We start from the raw sequence: 17,534 nt of genomic DNA on the forward strand, positions 1-17,534 counted from the left end.
AGGTGCATGGAGTAACGTGAGTACGCCAACTCAGTAAGTAACAACAATAAATAAAGACTGGGCAGTAGTGACGAGCAAAAAAGCAAATAACGTTCATATCAGGACATCTCAGTAAAATACCACATGCTTTTAAAATCAGGATTTGAATCAAAACATCTCGTTTAAACCCAGTTCTAATAAAAATTATTTAAAGATATTTTTCAACAGTTTTCAAACAGAGGAAAATGCAAAGGTGAGCAAAAATGATGAAATCATAAACAGCCTCTCGGGCAAACCTCACAGTCACTCGTGCCACTCGGGCATATCTCACAATCACTCTTGCCACTCGGGCATACCTCACAATCACTCATGCCTCCCAGTCACTCAGCACTCGGCACTCAGCACTCGCACTCAGTAGGTACCTGCGCTCACTGGGGGTATGTACAGACTCCTGGAGGGGCTCCTTCAGCCCAAGCACTATAATCTGCACGGACAACTCACATGCTGCACGGACAACTCACGTGCTATAAAAATAAAGTATGTTGCAGGCGGGCAGCCCCGATCCACACTCATCCTTACAAATCAGGCCCTCAGCCTCACTCAGTCATAAACCTCTCAAGCCCCTCAGACATTTCAGTAAAACAGGGCATTCGGCCCAAAACATTTATATGCATCAAAATAGAGTCATAAAACTGAGTTATGAGGTAAACAAGTATAAACATGACTAAGTATATATTTTCAATCGAAAACAATGAGAGGATAGTAAGAAAAAAAGCCCCTAAGGGTCCAAACAGCACTGGCGCAAAGCCCAAATATGGCATTCAGCCCAATTTACAGAACCTCTTTCTAAAACTTATAAGTATCATATAGTTTCAACAAAGTATGCAACTTTACAATTGCTACGGGACGGACCAAGTCACAATCCCCAACAGTGCACGCCCACACGCCCGTCACCTAGCATGTGCGTCACTAAAAGTAGTAGAATGATACAAAAATTTGGGGTTTCATACCCTCAGGACTAGATTTACAATCGTTACTTACCTCAAACCGGTCAAATCTCTACCCCGCAATGCTCTTGCCTTTGGACTTGGCCTACAAATGCTCCGAATCTATTCACAATCAGTACAATACCATCAATACGCGCTAATGGAATGAATTCCACAAGAAAAGCTACAAAATTAGACAAACCCGAAATTGGCTCAAACCCGGCCCCCGGGCCCACGTCTCGAAATCCAACAAAATTCACAAAACTAGAACACTCCGTCACTCACGAGTCTAAACATATCAAATTCATCAAAATCCGACATCGTTTGGTCCTTCAAATCCTTAAATTACTTTCCAAAATTTCCAAGCCCTAACCCCTCATTTTCACTAATTACCATGATTAAACAACTGCAAATCACCATATATACATGTATTAGGGCTCAAGTTACTTACCTCAATGAAACCCCCTTGATTCCCTCTTCAAAACCCTCCAAAAGCTCCAAAAACCGAGTTGAAATTGTGAAGAATGACCAAAACTTCGCGAAGGGTTCAATTTATGCCTTTCTGCCTAGCAAAACCGCATATGCGGTCCAGATAATGCACCTGCGGCCTCCGCTTCTATGCCCAAATGCCCGCATCTGCGGAAGTCACTTAAGGTCCTAAAACCCGCACCTGTGATCACCTCTTCGCACCTGCGGTCTCGCAGGTGCGACCCCATATCCGCTTCTGCGATAAAACCCCAAGCTTCCATACCCCGCACCTTCGACTAAATTCTGCACCTGCGAAACTTGCACCTGCGGTTCCCAACCCGCAGGTGCGGCCACACCAGAACAACAGCACCAACTGTATTTTTCCAACTTCAAACTTCCCGTTAACCTTTCGAAATCATCCTGAGGCCCTCGGGACCTCAACCACATATACCAACAAGTCCTATATCAACATACAAACTTTGTCGAACCTTCTAATCACTCAAAACAACATCTAAACACCAAATTACCATCGGATTCAAGCCTAAGAACATCTAAATTTCCAAATTCGACAACCGATGCCGAAATCAACCAAATCACATCCGAATGACCTCAAATTTTGCACACACGTCACAAATGATACAACGAAACTACTCCAACTTCCAGAATTCCATTCCGACCCCTATATCAAATTTTTCACTGCCGACAAAAATTGCCAAATTTCCAATTTCGCCAATTCAAGCCTAATTCTACCACGGACCTCCAAATCACATCCCGGGCGCACTCCTAAGTCCAAAATCACCTAACTGAGCTAACAGAACCATCAAAATTCAAATCCAAGATTGTTTACACATAGGTCAACATCTGGTTGACTTTTTCCAACTTAAGTTTCTACTTAAGAGACTAAGTGTCTCAATTAACTCTGAAACCACTCCGATCCCGAACCAACTAAACCGATATAACATAATATAGCTAAATAACACAAAAAGAAGTAGAAATGGGGATAACGGGGCTATAACTCTCGAAACGACCGGCCGGGTCGTTACAATTATGCTGTGATATTTGGGCACTTGAGGTGCGATTTGTGAAATATTGTGATATTGATACGCATGTGGTGATATAAGGTATAACTCAGATCAATGATGAAGAATATAACAAGATAAAATAATTTAATTAATGCACAACAGTGATCTACACAATTTAAAAATATAATATTTCACATTTAGCCCGTGTACACACTCGTCACCTCGTGTACACGACTTTTCATACATTATAATTATCAATCATAGCGAAAATTTCCCCCACACAAAGTTAGACAAGTCACTTACCTCGACTTGCTCCAATTTAATCATGTAGTATGCCTTTTTCTCGATTTTTCGACTCTGATCGACTCATATCTAGTAATAATTAATTCGATACAGTCAACAAAAATTATAGAATCAATTCCATAAGAAAATACTACAGTTTTTAATAAAAATCCGAAATTAACTCAAAACTTGCTTGTGGGGCCCACGTCTCGGAATCCAGCGAAAGTTACGAAATATGAATGCCCATTCAACCACGAGTCTACCCATACTAATTTTACCAAAATCCAACCTCAACTCGACCTCCAGATCTTCAAATCTTATTTTGAAATCACTAGGCCCAAATCCTCTAATTTCACCTCAAAAACATGTAATCTATTCGAAATATTCAATGTTAATCCAATATAATTGACTAACAATGATCACATGTGACTTACCTCAAGTTTTCCCGTGAATTCTCTCTGAAATCGCCCAAAACCGTGTTGAAAATGTCCAAAATGACAAAAATATCGTAACCCTTCTGTTTTGTAATCTGTCAAGGCTTTCTCATCTGCGATGCACGTGACCGTATTTGCGCATCCGCTTCTGCAGATTTTTCCCTCGCTTCTGCGATCACCCACGCGCAGGTGCGTGTCCGCACCTGTGAGATGCCTTCCACCGAGCCTTCGCTTCAGCGCATTTCAGCTCGCACCTGCGTGCTCGCTTGTGTGAGTTCTTGTCCGCTTATGTGAACCTTGTGCTTCTGCGTGGTCCATTGCACTTCTGCGTGGTCGCACCTGCTAGCCAAATTCCGCAGGTGTGATTACACCAGAAGGCAGAAACTTTAGATTTTTCTTCTAAGTCCGAATTTGATCCGTTAACCATCTGAAACTCACCTGAGTCCTTCGGAACCTCAACTAAACATACCAACAAGTCCTAATACATCATACGAACTTAGTCGAGTCTTCAAATCATATCCAACAACACTAAAAACACGATTCACACATAGATTCAACCCTAATAAACTTAAAACTTATATTTTCACAACCAGACATCTGAATCACGTCAAATCAACTCTGTTTCTCACCAAATTCGGCAGACAAGTCATAACTATTATAGTGGACCTATACCGAGCTCCAGAACCAAAACACATACCCGGTGTCAATAAATCCAACATCAGTAAATTCTTAAAAATCCTTAAGCTTTCAAACTTTTAATTTTTTATCAAAATTCCATATCTCGGGCTAGGGACCTCGGAATTGATACCGGGCATACGCCCAAGTCCCAAATCACGATACAGACCTACCGGAACTGTCAAAACACTGATCCGAGTCCGTTTGCTCAAAATGTTGACCAAAGTCAACTCGGTTGAATTTTAAGGCTCTAATTCACATTTTAATCCATTTTTCACATAAAAACTTTTCGTAAAAATTTTTTTTACGGGCTGCGCACACAAGTAGAGAAATGATAAATAGTGCTTTTCGAGGTCTTAGAACACAAAATTAATTATTAAATTTAAAGATGATATTTTGGATCTTCACATTCTCCACCTCTAAAACAAACGTTCGTCCCCGGACGGAGTTAGAAAAAGTACTTGAGCTGGTGAATAAATGGATAACAGCTGCGCATATCATGCTCGGTCTCCCAAGTCACCTTCTTGACCGAATGACCCCTCCACTGAACCTTCACGGAAGCAATGTTCTTTGACCTAAGCTTTCGAACCTACCTATCTAAAATAGCCACGGGTTCCTCAACATAAGACAGATCCTTGTCCAACTTAACCGAACTGAAGTCTAACACATGAGACAGATCGCCGTGATATTTCCGAAGCATGGAAACATGGAATACCGGATGAACCGCAAAGAGACTAGGTGGTAGTGCAAGTCTGTAAGCCACCTCTCCAACTCTCTCAAGAATCTCAGAAGGCCCAATACACCTAGGGCTCAACTTGACCTTCTTCCCGAACCTCTTCACACCCTTCATAGGCGAAACCCGGAGCAATAACTTATCACCAACCATGAATGCAACATCACGAACCTTCCGATCCGCATAACTCTTCTGCCTAGATTGGGCTGTACGAAGTCGATCCTGAATCAACTTAACCTTTTCCAAGGTATCCTGAACCAAGTCTGTACACAATAGTCTAGCCTCGCCCGGTTCGAACCAACCCACTGGAGACCGGCACCGCCTACCATACAAGGCCTCACACGTAGCCATCTGAATGCTTGACTGGTAACTGTGGTTGTATGCAAACTCTGCAAGTGGTAAGAACTGATCCCAAGCACCCCCAAAATCTATCGCACACGTACGAAGCATATCCTCCAGTATCGGAATAGTGCGTTCGGACTGCCCGTCCGTCTAAGGGTGAAATATTGTACTCAACTCTACCCGAGTACCCAACTCACACTGTACTGCCCTCCAGAACCATGATGTAAACTGTGTACCCTGGTTAGAGATGATAGATACCGGTATGCCGTGAAGTCTGACAATCTCGCGAATATAGATTCAAGCCAACTGCTCGGAAGGGTAGGTAGTCATCACAGGAATGAAATGAGCTGACTTGGTCAATCTATCCACAATCACCCAAGCTGCATCGAACTTCCTTTGAGTCTGTGGGAGCCCAACAACGAAATCCATAGTGATCCTCTCCCATTTTCATTATGGAATCTCTAACTTCTGAAGCAATACACCCGGTCGCTGATGCTCATATTTCACCTATTGACAATTTAGACATCGAGCTACATACTACACTATGCCTTTCTTCATCCGCCTCCACCAATAGTGTTATCTCAAGTCTTGATACATATTTGCAGCACTCGGATGAATGGAGTACCGCGAACTGTGAGCCTCTTGGAGAATCAACTCACACAAGCCATCTACATTGGGTACACATAGCCTGCCATGCATCCGTAATACACCATCATCTCCAATAGTGATTTCCTTGGCATCACCGTGCTGAACGGTATCCTTAAGGACAAGCATATTGGGATTATCATACTGATGCTCCCTGATACAATCATAAAGAGAAGACTGAGAAACCACATACGCCAAAACTCGATTTGGCTCGGAAACATCCAATCTGAAAAACGGGTTGGCTAAGGCCTGAACATCCAAGGCTAAAGGCCTCTCTGCTACCGGTAAATATGCTAAGTTACCCAAACTCTCCGCCTTACGACTCAAAGAATCGGCCACTACATTGGCCTTCCCAGGATGATAGAGAATGGTGATATCATAATCCTTAAGCAACTCCAACCATCCTTAAGATCCTTCTATTTAAACAGATGTTGTAGACTCCGGTGATTGGTGTAGAACTCACAATGGACACCGTACAAATAATTCCACCAAATCTTCAAGGCATGAACAATAGCTGCTAACTCAAGATCGTGGACCGGATAATTCCTCTCATGTACCTTTAACTATCTGTATGCGTAGGCAATCACCCTACTGTCTTACATCAGCACTGCACCGAGACCAATACACGACGTGTCACAATACACAGTATAAGACCCTGAATCTGTAAGAAATACCAATATTGGGGTTGTAGTCAAAGCTGTCTTGAGCTTTTTGAAGATCTCCTCACATTCTTCGGTTTACCTGAACGGAGCACCCTTCTGGGTCAATTTAGTCATAGATGTAGCAATAGAAGAAAAACTCTTTACAAATCGACGATAATACCTTGCCAAACCAAGGAAACTCCATATTTCCGTAACTAAGGATGGTCTGGACCAACTATGCACTGCTTCAATCTTCTTCGGATCTACCTTGATTCCCTTACACGAAACTATGTGACCAAAAAATCCCACTGAATCAAGCCAGAATTCACACTTTAAAATTTTTGCATATAACTTATTTTCTCTCAAAATCTGAAGCACAGTTCTCAGGTATTGTTCATGATCTTCCCGACTCCGGGAATACATTAGAATATCGTCAATAAAAATAATGATGAAAGAATCAATATAGGGCTGAAATAAACTATTCATTAAGTGCATAAATGTTGCTGGGGCGTTGGTCAGCCCAAAAGACATTGCAAGGAACTCGTAATGACCGTACCGAGTCCTCAAAGTAGTCTTTGGGATATCTATCTCCCGAATCTTCAAAATTAAATTTGCTTGACCTTTTCCTGCTAATTGTTTTACCTGTTTAGTTGAAAAGTGGTTTATTTTATTTTGTGCATTATTTGAAGGTCGATTTTCTTTAAATTAAATATTATTAATATGAAGTATTTGACATTTTTTTATTTGGTATTGAAACAACGTATTAAAGATTTTGAAATATTATTTTTGCTGACTTATTTATTCCTGAAAATTTTTGTAAGATTTTCGTACTCATTGTGATGGAGCCGTGAGTTCTTTATTGTGGAAAAATATTAGTGATGATTTACTTGGGCATGAGCCGTGAGTTTCTTATTGTTGAAGAACATTGTTGTTGAATTATTTTGGCAAGTTAAATTATTTGAGCACTTGAGGTACAAATTGTGATATTGATACGAATGCGGTGGTATAAGGTTTGGGTATTGAAACGCATGCAGTGAGATAAGGGTGGCTTGATATGCGTGGCTAGTAAGGGGAACTACTAGAAGTCATGTGGTGTGATAAAGATGGCTAAAACGCGGGATGCTATTTTGAAAAAAATGTTTTCTTTAAAATAAATTGTGAAGGCTCCCGTTGTGAGATAAGAAAATGAGTTATTGTGAATTTATTTATGATTTGGGACTACAAGGCGGTACCTCGGGAGTACCCTTGTTGATATTGATTTATGGCCGCAATTGCTTTTGAATATTTGTTGTGATTTTCTTAAAGTTGAAAGGAAATTTTTGTTTGTTTCCACGAGATATTATTTTCCATTATTTTTTGTAATTAAATGGTGACCTGATAGTTGATTCATTTCCATTGTCATTTATTTTATTATATTGTTAAACATTTTACCATGCTATTATTAGCATGGTAAAACATTTCATATCTGAGTACCGATGTGGTATACTCATACTACGCTTCTGCGCATCTTTTTGTGCAGATCTAGGTACATCTTATAAGACCAGGCATCAGTAAACTAGTTGTACGAGGAGACTTCGAGATATATCTGCCAGCGTCCGCAGACTCTGGAGTCCCCTTCTATCTTACTATATTTTCTTCCTTATTTGATTTAGACTCTCATGTATAGAGACATAGAGAATAAATTTTTAGAAGCTTGTGACTTATTTCTACCGGGTTTTGGGAGTTTAAATTGTTTGAATTATAATTTATTTATTTCAGATATTTATTATTATTACGCATTGATATGAATTGTGAGATATAAGCTTCCAAAGTTGGCTCCGCGCACCAGATATTTCTGGCGAACAACTCTGCAACAGAAATTTCCAGCACCCCTCTTTGTCTGAAATCCATTCTGTTTACCTTCCCAAATCCACCCGAGGCCCTCGAGACCTTAACCAATTATACCAACATGTCCCAAAATACAATACGAACTTAGTCAAGGCTTCATACCACGTCAAACAACACCGAAATTATGAATCGCGCATCGAATCGAATTATGAGTTTTCAAATCTTCCAACTTCTATGTTTTGCGCCGAAATATAGCAAATCAATCCGGAATGACTTCAAATTTTGCACACGAGTCATAAATGATATATTGGAGCTGTTTCAATTTTTAGAATCAGATTCCAACCCCGATATCAAAAAGTCAACTCTCGGTCAAACTTTCCAAAAATCTTCTATTTTCCAACTTTTGCCAAAATGCACCGAATTGTCCTACGGACTTCCAAATCCAAATTCGGACACATGCCTAACTCCGAAATCACCATACGAAGATATTGACATCATAAAAATTCTATTCCGAGGTCGTTTGCTCAAAAGTCAACTCTCCGGTCAACTCTTTCCATTTAAGTTTCAAAATGAGAATATTTCTTTAAATTTAATTCCGAATCTTTCGAAAACCAAACTCGACCACACACGCGGGTCATAATACATATTATCGAAGTTGCTCGAGACCTTTAGTAGCTGAATGAAGCGTAAATTCTTAAAACGACAAGTTAGGTCGTTACATCCTCCCCCTCTTAAAACATACGTTCGTCCTCGAACGTGCCAAGAATTATTCCGAGGACTTTAAATTACCGAGTGTATTATTACACACATACTCGCGGGGTGATTCCACGCACCGCAATTTAGCATGGGTCCGACAACACCATCTCAGTTGAGATTATTTCTTTAATCCGTATTTATAACTTTAAAGCAAATTTCTTACACTCCAATCAATTTCAGAAGGCTGATTATCATATTATCACATTGTGTTGGTCTCAATCGGCTGTAGCAATTTCGTGCCTACACACATTGTACGTATGCCCATAACCACATCTCTGGTCGTAATAGTTGTTCATAATTAATTCCAGCATCCTCAATTAATCTCATATTAATCAAAATCTCGTTTCACATTTTCACAACACTGACAGCAACATGCAAGGCATGAAGACCTCATAATTATTTATCCGAAATAATGAATCACATTTAACGCCATCTCAACATTCACCTTATAGGCTAAAACTCAATATTTACAACACAATTATGGTAAATATGCACCGAAACACATAAAACAATTATCAAATAAGCCCAACAGACATGACTCCTTATTAGTACTATAGTACAATTTAAAATTCACAAAGGGAGAATTTAAACTCATAATTCTTCACCACAAGGACCTCGTCCTTATATAACTTCCACCATGGCTGTTTAAATATTTTACATCATATAAAAATGCGAGGATCTCACTCTCAACTCCGAATCACGAGTATTTTGCATATTGTGCCAACTGAAATTTTTCATTTCCTTTGTTTCTTCTTTTTTTTTTTAATAAATTCCGTAAATAATTTTCACAACACATAATGAACCCCCATAACAATAGGGCATACAATTCATAAAATTGAAATCAATTATTTCGAAATCACATCAAAACCCACTATAGTGAGTAATAGAAAGTCACGTTTGGACTTATAGCCCTCCTTAGTGTATAAAAATAAGAATGATAGACACGGGTTAACATCATCAAATCTCCCAACAAGGATAAACATATAAGTAGGTCAAAAATTTACGATTCTCACTCAAAAGCATGGCATAATGGAGGGCTCATCTCAATATTCAGAACCGAATCAAATGAAGGAAAAAAAATATCCTTTACTAACAATTAGAGATCGTACCTGTAACGACACCATATGGAGTAGTGGCCTCAGCCACACCATTGTAACGACCCGACTAGTCGTTTTAAGAATTTAAGCCCCGCCTGGCGACATGAGGCCCTGAGCAACTTCTTATTATGTGTATTGACTTGCGTGCGTGGTTGAATTTAGTTACCGGATGATTTGGAGTGATTTGGGACAATTGGTCCCCAAAACGGAAGCTTAAGTCTTAGGATTTTTACCGTAGTCGGAACTGTGTGAAGACGGCTCTGAAATGAAATTTTGATGATGTTAATAGCTCTGTATGGTGATTATGGACTTAGGAGCGTGTCCGAAAAATTATTTGGAGGTCCGTAGAGGAATTTGGCTTGAAATGGTGAAAGATGAATTTTTGAAAAGTTTGACCGGAGGGTTGACTTTTTGATATCGGGGCCGGAATCTGATTTTGGAAATTGGAATAGCTTCGTTATGTCAATTATGACTTGTGTGCAAAATTTGAAGTCATTCCAGATTGGTTTGATGTGTTTCGGCACAAGATATAGAATTTAAAATTTCAAAGTTCATTAGGCTTAAATTGGGGTATGATTCGTGGCCTTGATGCTGTTTGATGTAATTTGAGGCCTTGAGAAGGTTCGTGTTATGTATTGGGACTAGTTGGTACGATTGGACGGGGTCCCGGGGGCCTCGGGTTTGATTCGGGGTGGTTCCGGACCAAGTTTAGCTGTTTTGACACTGCTGGTTGCTAGTTCTAGTGTTGTTCTTCACATTCGCGAGGAGCCTCTCACGTTCGTGAAGAAGGATTTTGCTGTTAGGACTTTGTTCTTCGCGTTTGAGAAGAAGGAAATTTTGTTGTTCGTTGTCTACCTTTAGAGGCTCATATCTCGCAATCTATAAGGAATTTGGAGAGGATCTAAAAATAAAAGTTGTAGCCCTTTGTGTCTAGGTTTCAGAAAGGTAAACCAATAGTCATTTGGAGTTGTGTACAAAACGTTATGGTGGATACACTATAGGCTGTCCGGGAAGAGTTTGGAAATCTCTGTTGCACAAGGCTGACTTTGGAAGCCTTTATCTCGTTATCTATAAGGAATTGGAGATGATCAACAAATGAAAGTTATAGCTCTTGGAGTCTAGTTTTGATAAAGTCAAACCATTCATCATTTGGAGTTTTTAACAAAAAGTTATGACTATTATACTAGAGGCTATCTGAGAAGAGTTTGAAAATGACTTTTGAAGAATTTGTTCATCGCGAACGCGAGGGGAGTCTCGCGAACGCGAAGAACAAACCCCTGGGCAGTAGAATAAAGTCCAAATTCGTGTCGTTCTTCTATTTTTGGACCAAGGAAGCTCGGGTGAGGCGACGTTTCGAGAGTTTTTCAAGAAAAACATTGGGGGTAAGAATTCCTAACTTGATTTTAGTTAAATTACATGAATCTATTGTTGTTTTTATCACCAAATTAGTGAATTGGGTTGAAAATTTTAGAAAACCCTCTTGGTTTAAATTTAAGATTTGGAGGTCGATTTGTTATTGGAATTTGATAAAATCGGTATGGTTAAACTCGTATCGGAATGGGTGTTCGGATTTCAAGAAAATTATGTCGGGTTCTGAGGGGCGGGCCCCGCGTTGAATTTGTTGACTTTTTGGAATAAATTTTTAAGTCGACGTATTATTATCTGGAATTATTTCTGATGAATTTTAATGAAGTTATACAATTAATTTGGATAGATTTGAGCTGTCCGGAGGTCAATTCAAGCAATCAAGCAAGAAGGATATTTTGGAATATCGGCCTAACTTCAAATAGGTAAGTGTCTTGCTTAACCTCGAGTGGGGGAATTACCCCTTAGGCATCGAGTCTTATGTGCTATTTATGAAATGTGAAAAGTCGTGTACGCGAGGTGACGAGTACGTACTCGGCTTATATATATAAATTTTATTGAGTTAAAGTCCTGAGCATATTGTATGGTAAATTGGGTAATTGTTGGTATATATTTAATCATCTAATTGTCGTGCCTTAATCCTTGTTGTTGTTGAATCTGTCGTTATATGACAATTTGATCTGATTGTTACTTGATTATTTATGTAATTCCGTGAATTTGTTGGTTTGATAATTATTGGAATTTAATTTCATTATGAATTTTTCCTCTGCAAATAATTAACTAAATGAGCTTAAGAAGAGGTGTTTATATAATTATTGAAAATTTGAATTTAATGAATACTTTTCTTTATGTTGAGTAATTTCTATCTCTATTGATTGTTTTTGGGTGTTGTACACATTGTGTGAACCTTTTGGCTATTTGTTGTAAAATTAATTGACTTGGTTGTAGCTTTGGAATTTGGTTATGGCCATTGGGCAAATTGTGATATGAATTGATTTTGTTATGTTGCTGTGATAATTTTTCGTGTAAATTATTGTGTTGTGTGAGTTGTTATTTTGGGGAGATAAGGGTGGCATTTCACCATTGATATTATGTGGTTATAAGGGTGGCATTTCATTGTTGTGTTTGTTGGAATATTATTTAGGCGGAGCGATAAGGGTGGCTATAGGAGCGATAAGGGTGTCAATAAGAGCGATAAGGGTGGCTACTGGTATTGTCTGGGCGGAGCGATAAGAGTGGATATAGGAGTGATAAGGGTGGTAATATGAGCGATAAGGGTGGCTATTGCCAGGGACGATATGTGATGATGTGGGGTTGTGGTGTTGATAATTTTCATGTGATGTTATGATTTTTTTGTGTTTACTTTTATACCTTGTGCAATTTGTCTTGTTGTTAGTAAATTGATAACAATCTGATTTATGTTGAAATTGAGAGCATGTGGCTATTGCCAGGCAGTTTATAAAATAAAATGTGGGCACGAGGTGCCGTGAGTAAATAATGAGGATATTTGGGCGTGAATTATCCATGCAGTTGTGATATGAAATGTTGGCACGAGGTGCTGTAATGAAATGATAATGATAATTGGCATTTGAATTGTCCGTGCAGTTAAGATATGAAATGAGGGCACGAGGTGCCGGGGAAATATGATCATTTAATTATGGGCAATAGGTGCCGTCGAAATATGAAAAAGGGGCGAGGCCCGTATTTTTATGATTATGAAATGAGGTGTCACAAGGTGATTTTTTAATTGAAAGAATTATATTCAAAATATTTATTTGGAAGAATTTTTACTTAGAAAGTATTATATGAAAAAATTGAATTTGAAAGATATTTATTTGAGGAAATTATATTTGAAAAGAGTTATTGAAAGAATTATATTTGAAAAATAATTATCTGAGAAAATTATATTTGAAAGAGAGTTATCTGAAAGAATTATATGTGAAAGACATTTATTTGAAGGACTTGATTTAATTGGGTGTAATTGTGTTTATTAATTGTTGAGTAATATTAATGGTATTCTTGTTGTCTATTGTGCATATCACTGGTTGTTTTATCCTGCCCTTATTATTATTTGTCTCCTATTATTTTGTATATTATATTGCACAGGTTATTAGACTAGTGAGTGTCTTGACTGTACCTCATCTCTACTCCATTGAGGTTAGTCTTGATACTTACTGGGTATCGGCCTTGGTGTACTCATACTACACATCTGCACATTTTTGTGCAGAGCTAGGTATTGGAGACATCGGACTTGAGAAGAGTTAAAGCGGGATCGTAAGGATTCAAGGTAGAGCTGCTTGGTCGTCGCAGTTCCTTGGAGTCTTTTCGTTTCATTGTACTGTTAATTTTAATCAAACAGTATTGTATATTCGGTCCTCGTGATGATTCCATGTATTCAGTTAGAGTTCGTGACTCAGTACTACCAGTCTTGGGAGATTGTACATTCATATTTGTTCCGCTGTTAGTTTTGGTTACTTATTTAATTTTTTTAAAAAATAGCTCCAAAAATGTAATTTAAATCGGCTTACCTAGTCTTAGAGACTAGGTGTCATCACGACGCCTGTGGTGGGATTTTTGGGCTGTGACAACCATAGCAAATATATCAATGGGCTGGGCCTCCCCCTCTAGAGCGCCCTCTACCCGCCTGTCCTCCACCCCTAACCGGTTGTGTATGTTGGGTAGTAACTGCATTGGGGCCTATAGTCTGGGACAATATCTCATGATGTTCCTAGTATCACCACATTCATAGCAAGCCCTCTACGGTCGCGGTTGCTCGTACTTAGTCTGTACCGGGTAACTAGAATAACCACTGTAAGAATCTTGTATTGCTGGTGCACTATAAGAACTTACTGCTCGAACCTCCGCCATAATGGGTCATAGCTAAAGAGTAAAATCCACTGAACCCTCCAGAGCGTCGAGACCTTTTGGCCTCCTTAGACTCCCTTTCCTCACCTAAAACACCCTCAATCCTCCTTGCAATCTCCACTACTTGCTGAAATGGAGTATCAGTTTGCAACTCTCGAGCCATGCATATTTTAAGATCATAATCGAGCCCCTCAATGAATCAGCGGACCCGCTCTCTGACGGTAGTAACCAAAGTAGGTGCACGACGAGCTAACTCACTGAACCTGATGGCATATTTTGACACTGTCTTGGTGCCCTAACTCAACCGTTCAAACTCCGTGCGGCGCGTATCTCAGACGGTCTGGGGAACAAAATCCTTCAAAAACATCTTTGAAAACTGAGCCCAAGTTGGTGGTATTGCATCGGCTGGTCTACCTTCTTCATAGATTTGCCACCACTGATACGCTGCTCCTAAAAGTTGAAATGTAGTAAAGGCAACTCCGCTGACTTCTACAATACTCATAGTGTAGAGAATACGGTGACACTTTTCTAGAAATCCCTGAGCATCCTCTGTAGTTGTGCCACTAAACGTAGGTGGGTCATACCTCTTAAACCTCTCAAGTCTCTTTTGTTTTTTTCTGATGCCTCTGCCCTGACCTCAGGCTGAACCGGAATAACGGGTTGTACTGGTACTATACCCGGAACTTGACCAATATGAACATGTTTCTCTGGAGTACGTGCTGTAGGAGTCTGAGCTACTCCTCCAATCTGTGAAATATTTGGTGAAATAGAGATTAGTCCCACCTGAGTTAATGTACCAAACATTTTTCTGGGGGTAACAACAGGTGCTTCTGGTACCTGTCCCCTAACTGGAGCTACTAGCGGCTCCTCAACTACTACTCTGACAGGTGCTCCAGCCACGGCACTTGCCTTTCCTCGACCTCTACCCCGTCCCCATCCTCTTGCAGCCCTAGCAGTATGTGCGGATTCCTGTTCAGCTAACCCGATAGCACGTGTCCTCACCATCTGTGAGAGAATAGAGATACAAAGGCTCAAATTCCACAATCAACAAATCCGCACGACATGAATGAAAGAAGTGCAAATTTCCTAATAGTTCTGTAGCCTCTTGAAGATAAGTGCAGACGTCTCTGTACCGATCCGCAAGACTCTACTAGACTCATTCGTGACTCGTAGAACCTATGAACCTAGAGCTATGATACCAACTTATCACAGCCCAAACTCCCACCACAGGCGTCGTGATGGCACCTAGTCTCTAAGAGTAGGTAAGCCGATTTCCATTACATTTCGAAGCCATTTAAAAAAAATATAATCTGAATTAAATAGATAATCAAAACCAATAGCAGAACAAATATGAATATAACAACCTCTCAAGACTGGTAGTACTGAGTTACGAACTCTAACTAAATACATGAAATGATCTCAAGGATCGAATACTCAATATTGTTTGATTAATAATTAACAGTACAATAAAATAAAAAGACTTCAAGGGACTGCGATGACCAAGCAGCTCTACCTTGAATCCTTGCGATCATACTTTAACTATGTCCGAGTCCGATAGCTCCAATACCCGGCTCTGCACAAAAATGTGCAGAAGTGTAGTATGAGTACACCACGGTCGTTACCCAGTAAGTATCAAGACTAACCTCAGTGGAGTAGAGACGAGGTACATTCAAGACACTCACTAGTCTAATAGCATGTGCAATAAGATATACAAAATAATAGGAAACAAATAACAATAAGTGCAACAAGAACATCATTAATAACGCTCAACAATTTATAAATATAACTACACCCAATTAAATCAAGTATTACAAATAAATATCTTTCACATATAATTTTTCCGAATAAATATCTTCCAAATATAATTCCTTCAAATAAATATCTTTCAAATATACTTCCTTTAAATAAATCTCTCTCAAATATAATTTCTTCAAATAAATACCTTTCGAATGTAATTCTTTCAAATAAATCTTTTTGAATAAAAATCATTCCAAATAAATATTTTGAATATAATTCTTTCAATTAAAAAGTCACCATGTGACACTTCATTTCATAATCATACAACTACGGGTCTCAGCCCATTTTCATATTTTTCTTAAACACGGGTCTCAACCCACTTTCATATTTCCACGGCACTTCGTACCTATAATTAAATCATCATATTTCCTCGGCACCTCGTGCCCTCATTTCATATCACAACTGCACGGACAATTCACGTGTCAATATCATCATTATTTACTCACAGCACCTCGTGCCCACATTTCATATCATAATCCGCCTGGCAATGGCCACAGACCCCAATTTCAACATAAATCAGAATGTTACTACTTTACCAACAAAAACACCAATTGCACAAGATTTAAAAATAAACACAATGAAAATCACAATATCGCATAAAAATTTCCAACGCAACAACCCCACATCATCACATATCATCCCTCACAATAGTCACCCTTATCTCTCCTATAGCCACCCTTATCACTCCTATAATAGCCTCCTTTATCCCTCCGCCCTGACAATATCAATAGCCACCGTTATCGCTCCTATAGCCATTCTTATTGCTCCGCCCAGATAATACCCCAACACACAAAACAACAGTGAAATGACTCCCTTATGCGCACATAACATCAACAGTGAGATGTCACCCTTATATCCTCAAAATGATAACTCAATTAACATAACAATTTACACGGAATATTATCACAGTAATGTAACAAAAATCAATTCATATCACAATTTTTCCAATGGCCACAACCAATTCCAAGGATATAAAAAATTAATTAATTTCACAACAAATAGCCCAAGTGTGATGACCCAAAATGTCATCTTTAAATTTAATAATTAATTATGTATTCTAAGACCTCAAAAAGTACTATTTATCATTCCTCGACTTGTGTGCGCAGTCCGTAAAATTTTCCGAAAAGTTTTTATGTGAAAAATAGATTAAAATATGAATTAGAGCTTTAAAACTCAATTGAGTTGACTTTGGTCAACATTTTGAGCAAACGGACTCGTATCTATATTTTGACAGTTTTGGTAGGTCCGTATCGTGATTTGGGACTTGGGCGTATGCCCGAAATCAAATTCCGAGGTTCCTATCCCAAGATATGAAATTTTGATGAAAAATTAAAAGTTTAAGTTCAAATAGTGACCGGATGCCGAATTATGTGCAAACGATCCCGGAATAGAATTTTGATGATTCCAACAACTCTGTATGGTAATTTTGGACTTATGAGCATGATCAGAATTTTATTTGGAGGCCCGTAGTTAAATTTGGCTTGAAATGGCTAAAATGAGATTTTAAGTTTGGAAGTTTGACCGGGGAGTTGATTTTTTGATATCGGGGTCGTAATATGATTCTGAAAATGTGAATACCTCCGTTATGTTATTTATAACTTGTGTGTATAATTTGAGGTC

The sequence above is a fragment of the Nicotiana tabacum genome, chromosome 18, assembly GCF_000715075.1.
Source record: "Nicotiana tabacum cultivar K326 chromosome 18, ASM71507v2, whole genome shotgun sequence".
In the NCBI taxonomy this organism is placed as follows: domain Eukaryota; kingdom Viridiplantae; phylum Streptophyta; class Magnoliopsida; order Solanales; family Solanaceae; genus Nicotiana; species Nicotiana tabacum.